The 17,476-nt window shown below is 41.1% G+C and overlaps 1 protein-coding gene across 1 annotated transcript in view; it reads right to left on the reverse strand.

The window, feature by feature from the left end:
- Positions 1-1,226: 1,226 nt before the first annotated feature.
- PWWP2B (PWWP domain containing 2B) overlaps positions 1,227-17,476 on the reverse strand; it is a 59,602-nt gene continuing 43,352 nt past the window's right edge. The window contains exon 3 of the mRNA XM_063433557.1: positions 1,227-1,600. The gene's annotated coding sequence lies outside the window, so the exon portion shown is untranslated. The remainder of the gene's footprint in view (positions 1,601-17,476) is intronic.

Below are 17,476 nucleotides of genomic sequence, written 5' to 3' on the forward strand. Positions count from 1 at the left end.
TATCTTTTTACGTATGGTGATCTTTTATCCACTTTAGAGTCAAGCACTGCTGACATCTATAAAGATATCCTTAGAATGGGATTATACTGTCCAGGCCCATGAAATAGAGCTTATATAGCTCCATAAAGTGTGAGTGCTCCCATTTGGCACTATTTTGTTAACATTCTGCACTATTATTGTGTTATTTTTCCTTAAAGGGAAACTCCAGTGCCAGGAAAACGATCCGTTTTCCTGGCACTGGAGGGTCCCTCTCCCTCCCACCCCCCAATCCCCAGTTGCTGAAGGGGTGAAAACCCCTTCAGTGACTTACCAGAGGCAGCGACAGGTCCCACGTCGCTGCTTCCTCCTCCCCCGCCGCTCCTCCTTCTGCTTACGTCGGCCGGTGGGCGAGACTGATCTCGCCCGCTGGCCGAGGAGACCTAATGCGCATGCGCGGCAATGCCGCGCATGCGCATTAGCGCACCCCATAGGAAAGCATTGAAAATGAATTTCAATGCTTCCCTATGGGGAATAGAGCGACGCTGGAGGTCCTCACACAGGAACCTGTGCTAGGGACCAGGAAGTGTCCTCTAGTGGCTGTCTAATAGACAGCCACTAGGGGAGGACTTAACCCTGCAAGGTAATTATTGCAGTTTAAAAAAGACTGCAATAATTACACTTGCAGGGTTAAGGGTAGTGGGAGTTGGCACCCAGACCACTCCAATGAGCAGAAGTGGTCTGGGTGCCTGGAGTGTCCCTTTAAGATACATATTCTTGGATACCACCCTCTCCTTCTATGTATGTAATTTGAAGCTCCAGCGCTCTTCACCTGGTTTTGTTTGTATTGATTTATATTTCACAAGGGTGGGGGAACTCCTTGTTGGTGAACTGCAGCTACTGTACCAGATAGAGAGCGCTTATTCTGTTTCGTTATAACTTACCATTACTGATAGTATATTCTGAAATGGCTATAGTCACAGCTTGGCTTTGCCAAAGTTTAAATCTTGCAATTTGTTTTTTTCAATTCACTACATTTTGAGATTTATGGAATGGACGCAAAAAAAGTTTTTGGTTACCAACAAATCACCAATTCAGCATGGACTATTTTGAGATTCAGTTTTCAATTTATATTTTGGTTATTAATACAAGGAAAGAAGGAAAGTTTGTTAAAACAAACTAAAGATTTCAAACTTTTATTTTAAAAGCTGAAGATAATGATAGTTTTATTGTAGTATCTTCAGAGTAAATAGTTCAATTTCATTATGGTGTGTAGCTTCAGTCTAATACCAATGAACTAAAAACAGCAGCACATTTTGTTTCAGTTTTAACAAAAGTAAAACTTTTTTTCGGTAATAAATAGCTTTTATTTCTTTTTTTGCTTTAAAAGTTTCTTCTTCCCTAATAATAAAAACAGAGCATTCTTTGCGCTCCAACGTCCTTGAGAATTCCTCATGTCAGCTCTGTAGTGACTGTGGTCCATGTGACTCCCATCTTTCACAGATGACAAGATAACTCATTTGCTTGTCAGAAAGATATCTACTGCATGAGTTTTCAGGCCTAGTGAAACTCTAGGAGAACAGCTGTGCTCGGGATTCTCTCATCTTTGGGGGTGGGGTAGAGACTGAAAAAGAGAGAAAAGAGAGAATGTTAGTACATAGCGTATTTAAAAAATATTGAAAACAATGAGAGTCAAACATCAGCAAATGATCAAAGCGGTAAAGGCAAGAGAGAAAAAATAAATAAAAGCTGGACAGGTTTGTGTAACAGTCACTGGTTGATTAATAAATTCTAGAACACGAAACAGTATTTTTATTTTATCTTGTGTTTGGTCTATTTACCTATGTAATAAACAGAATTAGCATATCCGTTATAAACAAGACACGATTCTCAGGGAACTTGAGTACTAGTGAGCATTTGTACTTTGTACTCAGCAAGCATTAATAGGGAGTTAAGTGTTAATCTGATATTTTGCTTTGAATACCAAGATCATAATACAGGAATTCCATGTATAATTTTGTTTGCTTTTGGCAAAGTTTCTGACAGGTAGGCAGATCTTCTAAAAGATATAGAATGGTTAATAGTTTTTACAGTTCAGATCTCCCTCCCCACCAGACCATAATTTTTAAGAAAAAAAAATAAAATAAAAATATCCTTTAGAAGACCAGCATTATTATTATTATACTCTTGGTTGTCATCTAAACTGTGAATGGCAGAGAATTGGCCAAGGAATTACATATTTAGGCAATATAAAACAGGGCAGGGAAATACATATTCTAGGGGATTAGTAAATTAATTGAAACTTTAGTGAACTGGGAAAACAGGTCAAAGAGCACACCAATAGAAAATATCAGTAGTTTACTCTGTGGAATCAATCAGAACAGTATCCTACTTTAACAGGTAGTTAGCTGTAATTAGTTACAGTCTATACCAGGTGAGCTCAGTGTGATGGTTGGTGCGGCAGTTTTATAGCATTCGGGATTGTGCATTACCGGAGGTGGTTACATTAGTAGCAAGCTTTCAAATGTAATAATGCTTTTATAAAAATGGTCCGTGTTCTCGGTCAAAATACATGTTCATCATATACGGATCAACCTATTGTTCCTGGCAAAATTTGTAATAGTTTGCCGTATTTGTTAAAGTCCCCTTCATATTTTAAAGTGATGTGGAATCTTTGGAAGCCATGTTAATAATTATAAAATGCTTTTGCATACATTAGTACCAAGTCCACTAATAAAGATGGAGAATTAGCTCTCAGCCGATGAATGGCACTCTGAAATGTTGCACATATAGACTCCATGTACCAGGAACGCCCCCCAAATCAAAGTGGTCATGGTGCAACCTTTGAACAAAAAGCTCCTCTTCTTGTCTGCCATTCAGAGGATGCAGACATTTTACTTGCAGATTAGAGATATACCAAAAACAAAAAAATGTCCAACCTTGGCTGGTTATGACAGGTTGTAAGTGCTGGGATAAACGTTCAAACGGGGGAGGCGGGGCCTGACCGCAATGGAGGATAGACGTGTCTCGGACAAACTCCTCCACACTCTCACTAAAAAAGGCTTTTTAACAGCCCTAGACAGGGGCAGCACCAAGCGAGGTCTAGGCTGCCTGACCCACCTGAGATGTGGCGAGGTGGTCGGCGGCTCCCTGAAAATCTGCAAGCCCCGTCGAGGCAAAAGCGGCCTACTACATGCCAGACAGAGACAGCGGCCAAAATGCTGAACCAGCATTGCACGCGAAGTTATCCCTCTATGCAGGTGCCCCGTTACACACCCCCCCCCCCCGGGACCGGTGGGGGTGATCCCCGTCCATCTTTGAAAAGCAATCCAAACCGGGCAGGTCAGCGAGCTGAAGCCGCAAGCTTAAGACAGGTCGACCGAGGCCTAGTCAAAATGGCGGCGGCCACGTGGCCCCCAAGCCCCGACGATATCCTCAACCGTCTGGATCAGCACTTTCAAGACTTCTGGACAAAACTTGAGCGCATGATGTACCAACAAACCCCACCACAGCCATGTACTCACCCACACAGTGGCCTGCAACAGTCCGCAACTCCGGAGGCTCCCACAAGGCGGCGGACCGGGGGGCGCACCTCCCCAAAGCGTAGAAAAGCGAGACCACAGCCACGGAGGCGCTTAACCTGTCGACCCCACCGGGAAACCGCGGGAATGCATCCACGAGGACAAAAGACACCCAGGAGACAGACAATCTCAGCAGCGACGGGCCCCCATGCAAAGCCCAGGCCCTCAAGATGGAACAGAGCGCACCAGCAACCACCAACTGCATGGTATCAGGAGCAGGACAAGCCACTGGAAGCCCAGCATGAACTATCCCCACATGGAAGCCCATAGCCCAGCAGGGGTATAGGCTGAATGACCACCAGGACAGACCACCCCACCATTACCAATGATACATGGCTGAGTTGCATATTTTTTAGTTTTATCAGTTGATGTTTAACTGTTTCTGCTAGCTCAAGTGTTTGCTTCTGTTTTATAGTGAGATTGAGTGGTTGGAGGGGAGCAATGTAAAACTGCAGTACCGTACAGCCACGCAGTAATTTCATGTGTATGTTCTAGCGGTCACTATTTAGTTTGCCTATATATTTATAAGCCTTAAAAATGTTCCTAGCTTAGCTGAGCCTTATTGATTCCACACATACTGCATAATTGTCTAGTTGCATGCTTATGCTAAATCAATGCTTCCTCTTAACCCCTTAAGGACCAAACTTCTGTAATAAAAGGGAATCATGACATGTCACACATGTGATGTGTCCTTAAGGGGTTAAATATGCTACCCTGTCCACCGAAGCAGTCATGTGCAAACTCACCCTAGCTAAGATAATTGCATTATAAACACATCTATACATGTGCTTGTTTTTCATATATTTGTATTAACTACATGCCTAGCTATAGACCCCCACAACTACCTGGTCGGTTGGAATGATGTACCATTTAACATGATACTACTCTAAGCCAGACATGTTTTAGCAACATCTTGTACCCTCAATCCATGCTACTGAAACTTGCAATTACTAATATTCTGAGACAAGCGACACTTAGAAATGTGGAGGCGAATGCTATAACTAATCTCACGTGACTATACCTCCTAGTTTTTCACTATGTTTTTCTTTCTGCAACTAAATTATGCAATCGTCCTATGCAACTGGTGTATGCAACTTCTTCATGCGAATCTTTTACGCAATCGTTAAATAGAAATCATATGCAAAATATGTTACGTCACGCTAATGTCTAAATGATGTCAAGCTATACCATTCCCATTGTTATATAAAAATGTGCTCGATTTCCCCTGTACCCCTATGTTCAGCTGTTTGTATTGTGCTAGAGGATTACCTTTGGGGTACCTCACAGGCAAATGTTATTTTCCTACGCACTACAAAAAAAAAAGAATTTAAAAAAAATAAAACTTTCAAACGGATACATTTTTAAATTGAGTATTCAATGTTAAAGTGAACTTGTAACTGCCAAAAGCTTGCAGATGACCAGTTCATATTTAGTATATATATATATATATATATATATATATATATATATACACACACACACACACACATACACATACACATATACACATACATATACACATACATATACACATACACATACACACACACACACACACACACTCTTTAGATTTAGGAGAGGGGCAACCCCAATATCTGCTCCAAAGTGCCAAGATAATCTCAATTGAACAATCTTAGTCACTTGTTTGCACTTACTGAAATTTGTTTTTCAAAATTTAGTTCGGTTATATTCCTTATACCACTGAGTGCAGAGTATGTTGACAATAAATAACACCTTTGTGTAAAAATCTAAACATTTTCTCATCTCAACTATTGGGGCCTGGAACAGAGGGCAAGTGAAATACTTGCTGTCATTCTATTTTGTATACACATAACAAACAGCAAAGTTAAGTTTCAACCAGGGTCAATGATAGATTTAGTGCCTCTTCAGATTTATAAATATTTACTCCAAGACAAAAATCAGCAGGAGGGGATGGGCTGCGGAATAGACAGGATTGCTGAGCAATAAACACCGGTGATTGATGACAGAGCTATCAAAACCACTTGGGACTCTGCAAGGCCGCAATCAATATTAAGAACCAACATAATTAGACATCCTAATCAGAAACTCACAGGCTCTCCACCTTTCTAAAAGCAGATGAAGGATTGCTTATTGCCTTCATGTTAACCTATTATTGACCAGACTCAAGCTATATGCTTGTTGAGCAAAGACAACCAAGTTAATATAAAATACCATTCGAGTTATTTAAAAAAAAATTAAAAAAAATTAAATAAAGTATTTCAAATAACCTTTGCTTCCTAGACTATATTTTAAAATATATATATATATATATTGAAAAGAGACAATGCTTTAAAAACCATTGCAAACTACCATTCAATGAGTGGGTTAACACTGCTTGTGTCTGAAAGAAACAAAAAAATAAAAATGTTATGTCCAAGGAGCTTTACCAAAGAAGTACCAAGACGATTTTTTAGTTATCTTAAATGGAATAATACATGAACAAGAACCTGTACAATGAACATAAGTTGGTTTGGATGTAATGCAAGGTATTTTTCAGGCAGGAGATTTGCATAAAATTACACTGTACGGGGCGTGGCTTGGACGCCCACGAAGTCACCGCTCATCTCTGGTGCCGGGGGGTGGTGGGGCTCGGGACGTTATGGGGGTGGCGGTCTTAAAAAAATAATACATATCCCACAGAACACAACCATAGATGCACACACTGTAACCAACCAGGCGGCCAGGCCCAATATGGCCGGCGGGGCGGGAAGGACAGGGACTCCCAAACGAGAGGGAATCCAGACATGGCCTCATGATGTCCTGGCGGAGTGGGCCTGCCCCGCGGTGTGGGGCGGGGAGGACTCTGACGTGGCCGTGACGCTCGGGCGCCTCCCCCTCCGTGGCGCTGGTGCACGCGCGGGCTCCCTGGCGGCCATTTTCTAATGTGGGACCACGAGAGTGGGGCGGTATCACCCGCACCCCGTTGCACTGCCGAGACACTCTGATGCGACCCCCTTTTTCTCGTTGCTGCACGGGCTCGAGGGGTTGGGATTTGGTACTTGACTTTCTGCTCCAATTGAGCATTGCCGGGGTGCTCTTCGGCTGTGTTTCCCCCCCGTTTTGAGGAGATACCCTCAGCGTGGAGGTGACCCACCCCCAGAGCTCCTGGCACAGTATAAGACTCGGAATAGTATTGTATAGTATTTGTTTTGTTTTAACGTTAAAAACACTAACGTAATTTCTTTCTCTCACCTGTCTATCTCTACTAGTTTCGGCCGCATAACACGGCCAACTTTATTACCTTCCCCTCTTCCTCACCCTCTACCCTACCTTCCCCACCCCCCCTCCCAACCCTATACACCCCACCTGGACCTGCTGCGGAACACGACACTGCCACCCAAACCACACTAGCAGCGCACACAGACGAGTTACGCCCACATCACCAGGTACTCTACGTCGCAGCGCTACCTCACAAAATGGAACTCAAACTAACGTCCCTGACCGTTAACGGGCTCAATAGCCCAATTAAATGTAGGCTTCTTTTCCGCGAACTCAGATGACAGAAAACTGACATCGCATATATTCAGGAAACCCACCTGCCACGCACCTCAGGGACACAACTCACTAACCATGTGTACACCAGAGCATACACCTCGAGGGCACTATGTAAAAGGAATGGGGTTGAAATACTGATCCACAAAAATTGCCCGCTCACTATAACCCACACCCATGAGGACAGAGAGGGCCGGTACGTGGTCCTATTGGGCACGCTTCACTCTAACACCTACCACCTAAAACGTATATGCACCCAATGTCCCCTGCAGGTAATTCTGGACCGAACTAGAAACTTTAATCCTAGGCCTTCCTAGGAGAATTTTAATATTAGGAGGAGACCTAAATGCCACACCATGCTCAGCGCTAGATAGGGGTGGAGGTCTTCGTCTGCCCAGGTCCCAGAATAAGGGAGGACAAGACAAACTCTTAAACACCTTTCTCAACCACACAAGTCTACTAGACCCTTGGAGGATCCAACACCCGAGCGTATGGGACTACACTTTCTATTCGGCAGTACACACTACATATTCCCGCATAGATATGTTCCTTGTCAACCCACTAGCTATGTCGTGGATAAAAACCTCTGACCTAAACCTCATCTCATGGTCCGACCATGCTGACATTGCCATAACCCTTAAACTACCGGGCCCACACGCCCCATGGAAATGGAGACTAAACGCCTCGATACTCAGACATCCCCAGACAAAGGAGGCACTCCTAGCAGAGATCACACGCTATTTTCAAGAAAATTACACCCCAGACGTATCCCCCACTACACTGTGGGCGGCCCATAAACCCGTGTTTAGTTTCCTTTTAAGATTGCCCCTCCTGTGCCAGATGCCAGGACATTTTACTCCACCCTTTGCAGTCCATATTGTGTGAATGGTGGGCACACATCATGCAGGTCTCTGCCACCTCCCAAGGGCCAGCGGTGTACATGCCATCAACAGTCTGGGTAAATACCTTACAAGTTACCTTCACAAAACCTGTGAAAGTGGCAGTCTGTAATTTGAAGGCAACTTCTGCATTTAGATTATTCAGGTTTTCCACTCAAAATTTGATTAGCAGGACAGTAGCTGGAGCAGAACTACATGTGCGAAAGACACCTGCTAAACAGAATTGGAGACACCCGATTGGTGGAGAATTTTCCTGCTCTCTGTTGTAATGTGCTGTACAAGTGCAGCAATGTTAGGACTTAAACTGGGTCATTTGCAGCCTGGCATATCTAATAGAATGCTCCACCCCTCCCTTGCAACCCACCCTCCCCCACCTTGCAACCCTAACCCCCCTCCCCATAAAGGGTTCCACAACCCTTTATTTACTCAATTCCAGCATCAACATTCCTCCGCTCTGGGTCAGCGCTCCACCCTCTCTGACGTGGGGACCTAACGCATGGCAAGCGCCACAAGCGTATAGGGTAGCTTTGGATGTCCTCTAGAGTCCAGTAAACTCCCGGAAGTGCCTCTAGTGGCGGTCTGGTAAAAAGCCACAAGAGGCTCAAACTGCAGAACTAAGGAGGGCAGGGACACGGCACCCAGACCACGTCATGACCTGCAGTGGTCTGGGTGCTTAGAGTGTCCCTTTAAATAAGGGAGCACTAGGGCCTAACTTTTGAATACTTGTGTACAGAAGGTACAAATCATGAATAAAAAGGAGGTACGCTCCACTGAAGCACAACTAGCATGCAATTACCAAAGAACAAACCAAATCAATTTCAAATTGACTCATTCATAATAGGTTACTGATTTAGGAACGGATATTTAATGTTAAGAGTATACATGGTTATCCAGAAGAATAATCAATTGTATTCACAGACCAGCACAGAGGAATCATACTTTTCGGTATTGGAAGTTTAAAGGCACCAATGAAATCAACAGTTTTACTTCTCTCACAATCCTCAAACAGGCAGTATCTGTTAGTAGCACATCTTCACGCAATTCTGGATATTTATTATAGAAAACCACATATGTATTTATATTTGGTACAGCATAAGCTCTAAACAATAGCTCATAGGAGGAGCCAACGCACCACAGGTAAAAAGTCAAAAATAATTTGACCATTTATAAAAAGGGGTGTGGGAAGTGCACTCTTGTCACCATAACCACTACAGTACATTTTAGCGTTTACCGCTACAATGTGCTGTAGTGTTCTTTTAGCCATGTTTTAATTCTTAAACTTAAGACTATTTGGATAATGCTCTACTAGGTTTCCCAACAGGTAAGTGGCCAAGTTTGTAGACCAGCAGCATGATTTACCAAATGTGAACAAGTTATGTCCAAAAGGCAACATAGAAACGAAATTAACCAACTTGGAAAAAAACGTATCCAGCTCACTTGAAGTCACAGCTTAGCTACTTTAAACTCAATTATGCCACTTTGGATTAATTTGCTGTAATTACGTGTTTTGCGAAAAACCGTGTGTTATTCAGCCTCCAGAACCTCGAAGCAGAGCTATCATCAGTATATTATGTCCACGTTTCCATGTCATGAATAATTACCAAGACTATAGAAACACCTCAGGTCTTTCCATACCAGAGCACCCTTAACCCATTTAACATATAGAATCCACAGCACAAACATAAGGTATAGTACCAATCTGCTGAATCATTAAATAAATCTGCAACTACACATAACCCAAATTGTACTCAACAGTAAAAGGCACTCATAACCAAGAACCTAAAAGCTCTTATGTAACAATAGTCTCATTGGCCAAGATAACAATAATAAATAAAGCTTGTGGAATAAATACAGAACAAAGAAAGCATTTTACGCTATCTGCAAATATGCAATTACTGGGCTGGTTCTCCCAAATTTCACAACACTAATAGTCCAAACTATACTTTTTTGCAGATTACTTTAAGTGAATAGCGTCTCATCACCAACAGTTTTCCATACTGACAAACGATTAAATTTAACTTTTATACTCAGAGGATATACACATATATACACACACAGACACACACACACACTCTAGTCTTCGACGCTCGAGAACACACTGGCAGTAGAATACGACGGTAAAATACTGCACTCTCTGGAGTCCTATGACAATATGTTACAGCAGCAGTGTTGCAGCATTCAGCACAATGAATAACTCCGATTCAGGGAAGGGAATATCCAGGGATCCTAAAACTGGTGTTACTTACTAAAGTGAGAACAGCCAAGAATTGAATTTAATTTTTTTAAGTCCAAAATAGATGAACTACAAACATAGCCGACTTTGAGAACTTTCCAGTTCAACAACTTTGGCCTTAAATAAATTTTTTTTAAAAATAAAAAAAAATATATTCTATATATTTATTATTTACAGATACACACAGTACTTATTCTATAAAAAAAAAAATTCACACAATTGAAGTTACACCAGCACATATTTTGTCACGGTGTCTTTAAAAGTTCCGATCAGAAAGATATCCAACTATCTGGTTACAAAGTAAAGAAATGCAAGCCCTACTACTGTAAAGAGAAGTCTGAAAGTGGAACGCTCAAATGTACTTCCCGTATATGTGCCACTTTCAAGTTTACTTAGAAGACACATGAATATCTCATGTCTCTCACTTTTATTTAGAAAGGCTTTACAAAAGATGTTAAAATGTATCTGTAATTTTGACCTCTTCGTACAAAAGGAAAGAAAGGAAAAAATAAATAAATAGTGTTCATTTTTATAACCATCTGCTTAAAGGGAGTGCCTGTAGGCATTGTAACCACTTTATCTCTTTGAAGTGTCTGCAGTTGCCTGGTGCCAACATCCTGTTTACAGTTAAAGGACATGCATCACTTGCCAATTTATTTTAAAATCAACAAACACTTTTAAACAAATACACTAACCAAAATAAAGAATAAAAACTTTGAAAAGTATGTATGAAAAGGTTTATAAACTTACTATAAACTTTGACAGATTGCATTATTGGACATCTCTCAACTAAGGGAGTTTCTTCAGCAACCCCCCTCACTCACCGAGTTCAGTTTCAGATTAGCCCACAAATGACAGAAACAGGGCATCATTGGGTACCAGCAGGAGAGAGAGAAACCCAACACTGGAGCCTGCTCTGCATGGTCACACAGATAAGACTCCCTCTCTTCTCCCCCTGTCTAAATGTTGCAGGGTGAAGAGCTCTTCAAACTGTATATATGTAAATCTGTCAGGCATGCCAAAAGCACTTTTCCAGCATTCCTAGGGATAGGACACCGATTAGATAGATCAGTGCCACACCCACCTGCAGTGGGTGCGGAAAGCACTCAGCCTGCAGAGCGATATGCATTTTCACATATGCACATTCTGCTCAATATTTCTATTCACTACTGGCAAGCGGATATACAGTCACACCTAACAGTTTGAGATATTTATTATTGGAGTACAGCATAGAAAAAGGATGACTAAAGTCACCCAGGCCACTTCATTTCAATGAAGCAGCCTGGGTGCAGTTGTCCTTTTGATTTACCCATTCAAGGTAAAATATTGCCATTTTGCTTTAGGTTTAACTTGAAAGGTTAAACACATACCGCCAGTGGATGTAACACGGACGCCCACTGGATGTGCTTTCGCTGCACTGAGCAAAATGGTCACAGGATACCAAATCTCTCATAGGAGGGCAATGATTCAATACTTTTCTTTGGAGAATCTTGGATGTGTGAGTGGCGCACTCTGCAAGTGTGCATCAGTTCCCCAGTGCTCCTCTATAATGAGCAATCGATTGAACCTCAAATTGAGGAGGTCATGCTTCCTTCATGACATCAAGGTAGGTAGGGGAGGTAAACAGTGTACAGGGAGCCTTTGCACTGGAAAAGACACAAAAGGCCTTTATTTTTTACATGGGACATGTGGGGGGAGAATCAACCTATGTTACGTGAGACACAGACACTAAAGTGCTAGGAATACAGGTTTGTAGTTTTAATACTTTGGTGTTCCTTTAACATATCCTAAATTTACAGGTACTTTATCGCATACAGCAGCGGTTCCTAACCAGTGGTACGCGTACCCCAGGGGTACAATTCAGTGCCCAAGGGTGTATGCATAAAAAAATTAAAAAAATGGCGGCAGAGCAACCACCCCGCATGGGCTGGGGACCGCAAGATGATCGGGTCCATCGGTCGGGTGGCCCATACACTCCAGGCCACCCGATGGATATGTGCTATGAGGGGCCCGGTCGTGCGCTGCAACGCTTTAATAGTGCGACCAGGCACCTTCTAACGTGACCAGAGAGCTGGGAGAAAGTGAGTGCAAAACACACTCTCATATTTTATTACCACTGCAGAAGCATATATGTTGTGACGTTTAATTTAATGTGCAATTATCTAAATATGTTACTGGAATGTATTTATCTAATCATTATATATTTCATTTTAGTTTTAATTGTCATAATACAACATAATAAATGTGGGCGTGTTTTGGGCCGGCCCTGGTATCTGTGTATGTCATTGTATCTGTATGCATATGAGTGTGTGTATTTATGTGTGTTTGTATCTGTGTGTCAGTGTGTATCAGTATGTCTGTGTCTATCTGTATGTGTGTCAATGATTGTATGTGTGTGTATGTATCTGTATGTGTGGCAATGTTTATATCTGTATGTATGTGTGTGTGTCAGTGTTTGCATCTGTATGTGTGGCAGTGTGTTTATCAGCATGTCTGTTCAACTGTATATATATTAGTGTTGCCATCTGTTTGTCAGCATGTGTGGTGTTTGTACCTGTGTGTCTTTACATTTGTATATGTGTTAGTGTGTGTGTATACGCATGTCCTTGTAACTAGATGTATGTCAGTATGTGCATTAGTGTGTCTGTGCAACTGTATGTGTGTCAATGTTTGCATCTGTGTATCTGCATGTGTGAAAGTGTTTTTTCCTGTCTGTACATCATGTGTCAGTCTGTGTCACTGTGTCTGTGCAACTGTATGTGTGTCTCTTCATTTACATGTGCATCTCTGCTTGTATATGTGTCTATGTATCTGCAAGTGTCAGTGTGTGTATCTGTATGAGTGCGTCATTGTATCTGTACATCTGAATGTATGGCAGTGTTTATATCGGCGTCTCTGTATCTCTATGTGTGTCAGAATTTGTATCTGTGTATCTGCACATGTGTCAGTCTGTGTGTTTGTGTATCTACATGTGTGTATCTGCACTGTGAGGAGCCTGGAACAGAGAAAAACATTTTTGAAATAACAGCAACTATAATAATTACAAATATTTTGCCAATATAAGGGGTACTATTTATGGAAATGGGCTGCCAAGGGGTACTCAAGAGAAATGAGGTGGGGAACCACTGCCAAACACCAATGGGAATTACCATTTACTACCAAATGTCAAACTTGCACTGATGTCCTAGTAAAGTTAGTGCCATTCCAGACAGCAGAATCTGGAGCCAACCTCTGAGTAATGCTCAGAACCCCGTACACACGAGTTAAAATTTAAACACTATACAGCAATATATAACATAACACACTAACGTCTAAAATTTTAAGGAAAGACCACTTAAAGTAAGTTTTGGAATAGTAAAATCAGCCTGAAAACTTTACAGCGTCTGTCCGCACAGTGATCTCTTACACAGGACATGTTTGCAAACCTAGAATTCGGTGACTAGTGTGCATGTGAACGTTTACACTTAGTCAACTCACAGGATATAGGTCCTTAGTGTACATGTGAGAGTCCTTGGCATGTCCTTGAGTAAGCAAACAGAATGCAACGCCACCTGTATTTCATTTCAGTGATACAGAGATAAAACGTGGCAGACGTGCTGAATTCTGTTCCCATGTTTGCATAAATAGAAAAGAAGGGTTTATGTATAAAATAATTACAGACTGTTAACGTCTACGAGGTTTCTTATATCATGACAGTAGTCCTAAAAAAAAAAAAAAAAAAATGAACACTACAAGACCATAAGAACTTGAGCACGCTGTTGTGCAGGGGTGCCTAAAACAAGGTAGTTCCCCCAGAGGTTTTAAAACTACAAGTTCCACAATGCTTTGTTATTCTAAATGCTTGCAAGGGATCATGGGAGAAGGGGGTCTGACTGCTTACCTGGGATCTGTTAGGGGTTTCCTCACCTCCACTACTTCTGATAGAGTTATGAGCTTGTATGAGAGCTAGCACATTGTCTGAGCACAGCGGCTTATTGTTCTCAGCCAATATAACAAAGTTCAGATGCAATTTTGAGAAGGATAATAGAATATATATATATATTTATTATAAAAACAAATAAATGAAAAGGCATTGTGTGGAATATGTACAGGATATAAATCCTCTACAAAGTTATCCCCTCCAAATGGGAGTCAGATACTTTTTGTAATGGAGGAAAAAAAAAAAAAAAAATATTTTTCTTTGTTCGATTTTACTTTTGCTCTATGTAATAATGTACTTTGAGGTTGCTCAGCATCTTGTGTACGGTGATTTAAAAAAAAAAAATAATAATTTGTATATAGAAAATATAGAAGAGATTTAAGTTCAATATTTGTATTAGGGCGGATTGAATTACAGGCCTTAAATATGGCTTCTGCACTTTACTATTCGATAACGAATGTACATAAGGCCTTTACAAGATAGCGAAGGGTAGGACTTGATAAAAAGACAAAAAACAAATACAGGACAGCGAGAGCAGACCCAAGGACTATATCCTAAGATAATAGGACCGCGAGCTTAGACCGGCACTATCTACCGCAGGGAGACTCCAGGGGCTTAATCCCAATATAGGTAATAAACAAAAAGGAGTAGATGCTAATAGTGTTAATGTAGGTCAAGACATGAGACCATATGCATCACCTGGATATAAACATAGCCAATTAGAAAAAAAAAATATTAATAATGGCTAAATTAACCCAAAACAAAATTGAGACCATGAAATAAGTGAAAAAATTAAGAATATACAAATATAACTAATGCCACTATGCATCCAAGTTAGAAGCAGGTAGAGGTCACTTCCAAATAGATAAAGGGATATGATATAAAATACTGAGATAAAGCTTTATTAGAAGGCTAGCTTAAATGAAAATATCAATCCCAGCTGTGACTCCTATCTCTGACCTAACCCTTGTAAACATCTAGGTGCGGTCTCCTAAAATACTAAATCTCGAGCCCTAACTGTTCAGGGTACACAAAGACCAATTGTGGAGCCATCCAAATGAGCTAACTTAGCAATAAAGGATCAGGTCCCTAAAATAAAAGACAGTATAGGGCTGTTGATCGTGGGCACAAAAAGACCAAACACACAATGTAGGATTGCTGCACAATAGTATCCAGAGTAGAAATACTTGCAGATAGAACAGAGAGAGTAAATAGTATGAAATGAAAAAGTCAGTTTCAAATAAACTGACAGTATGATTTATAAAGCCTCTCTCCCTGTATAACTATCTAGAAAGGCATAGTAGCAAAGAGATAGAGTAGGGAAATATACTCAAATCATATTTAAGTTTAAAAGTGCTTAAATCAAACGATCCCCAGTGCCCATAATAAAGAAAATAAAAAGAAAAGAACGCCCGACGCGCGTTTCGGTGCTTGTATGCTGCACCTTTGTCAGATGTTTACAAGGGTTAGATTAGAGATAGGGGTCACAGCTGGGATTGATATTTTCATTTAAGCTAGCCTTCTAATAAAGCTTTATCGCAGTATTTTATATCATATCCCTTTATCTATTTGGAAGTGACCTCTACCTGCTTCTACCTTGGATGCATAGTGGCATTAGTTATATTTGTATATACTTAATTTTTTCCACTTATTTCATGGTCTCAATTTTGTTTTGGGTTAATTTAGCCATTATTAATATATATTTTTCCTACTTGGCTATGTTTATATCCAGGTGATGCATATGGTCTCATGTCTTGACCTACATTGAGACTATTAGCATCTACTCCTTTTCGTTTATTACTTGATGAAAAGACAATTGGTTTCATGAAATTATTTGTGCATGCTGGGTGAAGAACGGATTTTCGATGTGTTAGTCTATTAAACGTAAAGGACTTTAGCTGAATGCCAACCCCCAGTAGAAATGTTGCATTTGCGGTTCTTCTTACCACTATTGTCATTTAAAGAAACACTAAAGCATTTGGTATATTAATCTGTATTCCTAACGTTTTAGTATCCCCATCACAAATAAACATGGTTCGGTCACAGCAGCTTGCCTCTCTTCCTTCTGCATTGTAGGAGGAGCACCGGGGATCTGACGCGCCTATGTGAAGAGTGCTGGGTGTGCATCAAATTTGACCGTTTTTACTCTACTGCTGCAGCAGGAAGCACCTCTAGTGGCAGTTATTAGGACACTATAGGATTTAACTGCAATATAATCACAGAGCTGTTGTTCGCACTTTGGGCGTTTTCGAGTGTGTGTGTGTGCATATATCTATATTTTTATTTGTGTTCAGAACTTAAATCATATATGGAAATAGAGGAAAGCTGGAAAGTTGGTAGTGGTGTGCAGAAACCAACGTACGGGTAGGCCTGTAATAAAGAGGGCAAAAAGATATTGCAGGAAAACACACTTTATTGCATACTCGTAATGCTAAACATTTAAAAGCTTTCCTGAGTTCTTTCTCAGGCTGCGGGATATATGTGCTGTAGACAAAGGGTTTCCATCTGCCCATTCTTTTAAATGATATGGACTGGTGTGTCCGTACTAAAGGCTGCTCCAATTATGAAGGAGTGACCAGAAAATGAGGCAGGGCTATGTCCCAATCTTAGCAGCAATGTTCGAACGTGAAATATGAACTTGGGAGTGGTAAGTGGGTGTCTGTGAAGAGGTAGTAAGGGAGAGTTAGCTGGGAGACTGTTGTGCGCGGACAGAAATGAGTCGAGTACTTTAACGGGACACCAGAGGTTATCTGTTGGAAAGAGAGGGATTGTAGTAGCATAGTTAGTGTGGTTAGTCTTAAATGTATATAAAAACATACTGTAATGGTCGCCGTGTTTGACCATTTCCGATAATTCTAAACATGTGCTGATATCGGATTGACTGACCACAGTGAACTCTCGGGGTCTAAGGAAGCCGTAGAAGGCGATGCAAATGGCTACTTTGATAATAGAGTTAGTCCGGACGTTAAAGGGGTTTGTGTCCAATAGGTCTGATATATTCCTGAATATGGGTAATCTATTGGTAGTAGGAGGTTGATCTGTTTTGTTGATACCTTTAAGAATGGTTTTGATGTGGTATGTAGAAAGAAAAGGTGGGTGACTGGGAAAGGTAGTGAGGACCCGGTGCTGTATGCCTGTAAGATATAACTTGATAGTGTTATGTGCTAATTTGAGGTGTAAGTGACAAAAAGAGGCAAAAGCCACCATGATCTTGATAGATTAATTATCAAAAACGTGAAACTCCCCATCAAATTTGCGGTAAACAATCAACGCCTTATCGTATGCGGTCTTAGTGTTGGCTGACAAAGCGTTGTGTGAGAGTGACCGTGCGTGGGTCAATAATCCCGTTAGTCCA

Source organism: Pelobates fuscus, chromosome 10, assembly GCF_036172605.1.
Source record: "Pelobates fuscus isolate aPelFus1 chromosome 10, aPelFus1.pri, whole genome shotgun sequence".
In the NCBI taxonomy this organism is placed as follows: Eukaryota; Metazoa; Chordata; class Amphibia; order Anura; family Pelobatidae; genus Pelobates; species Pelobates fuscus.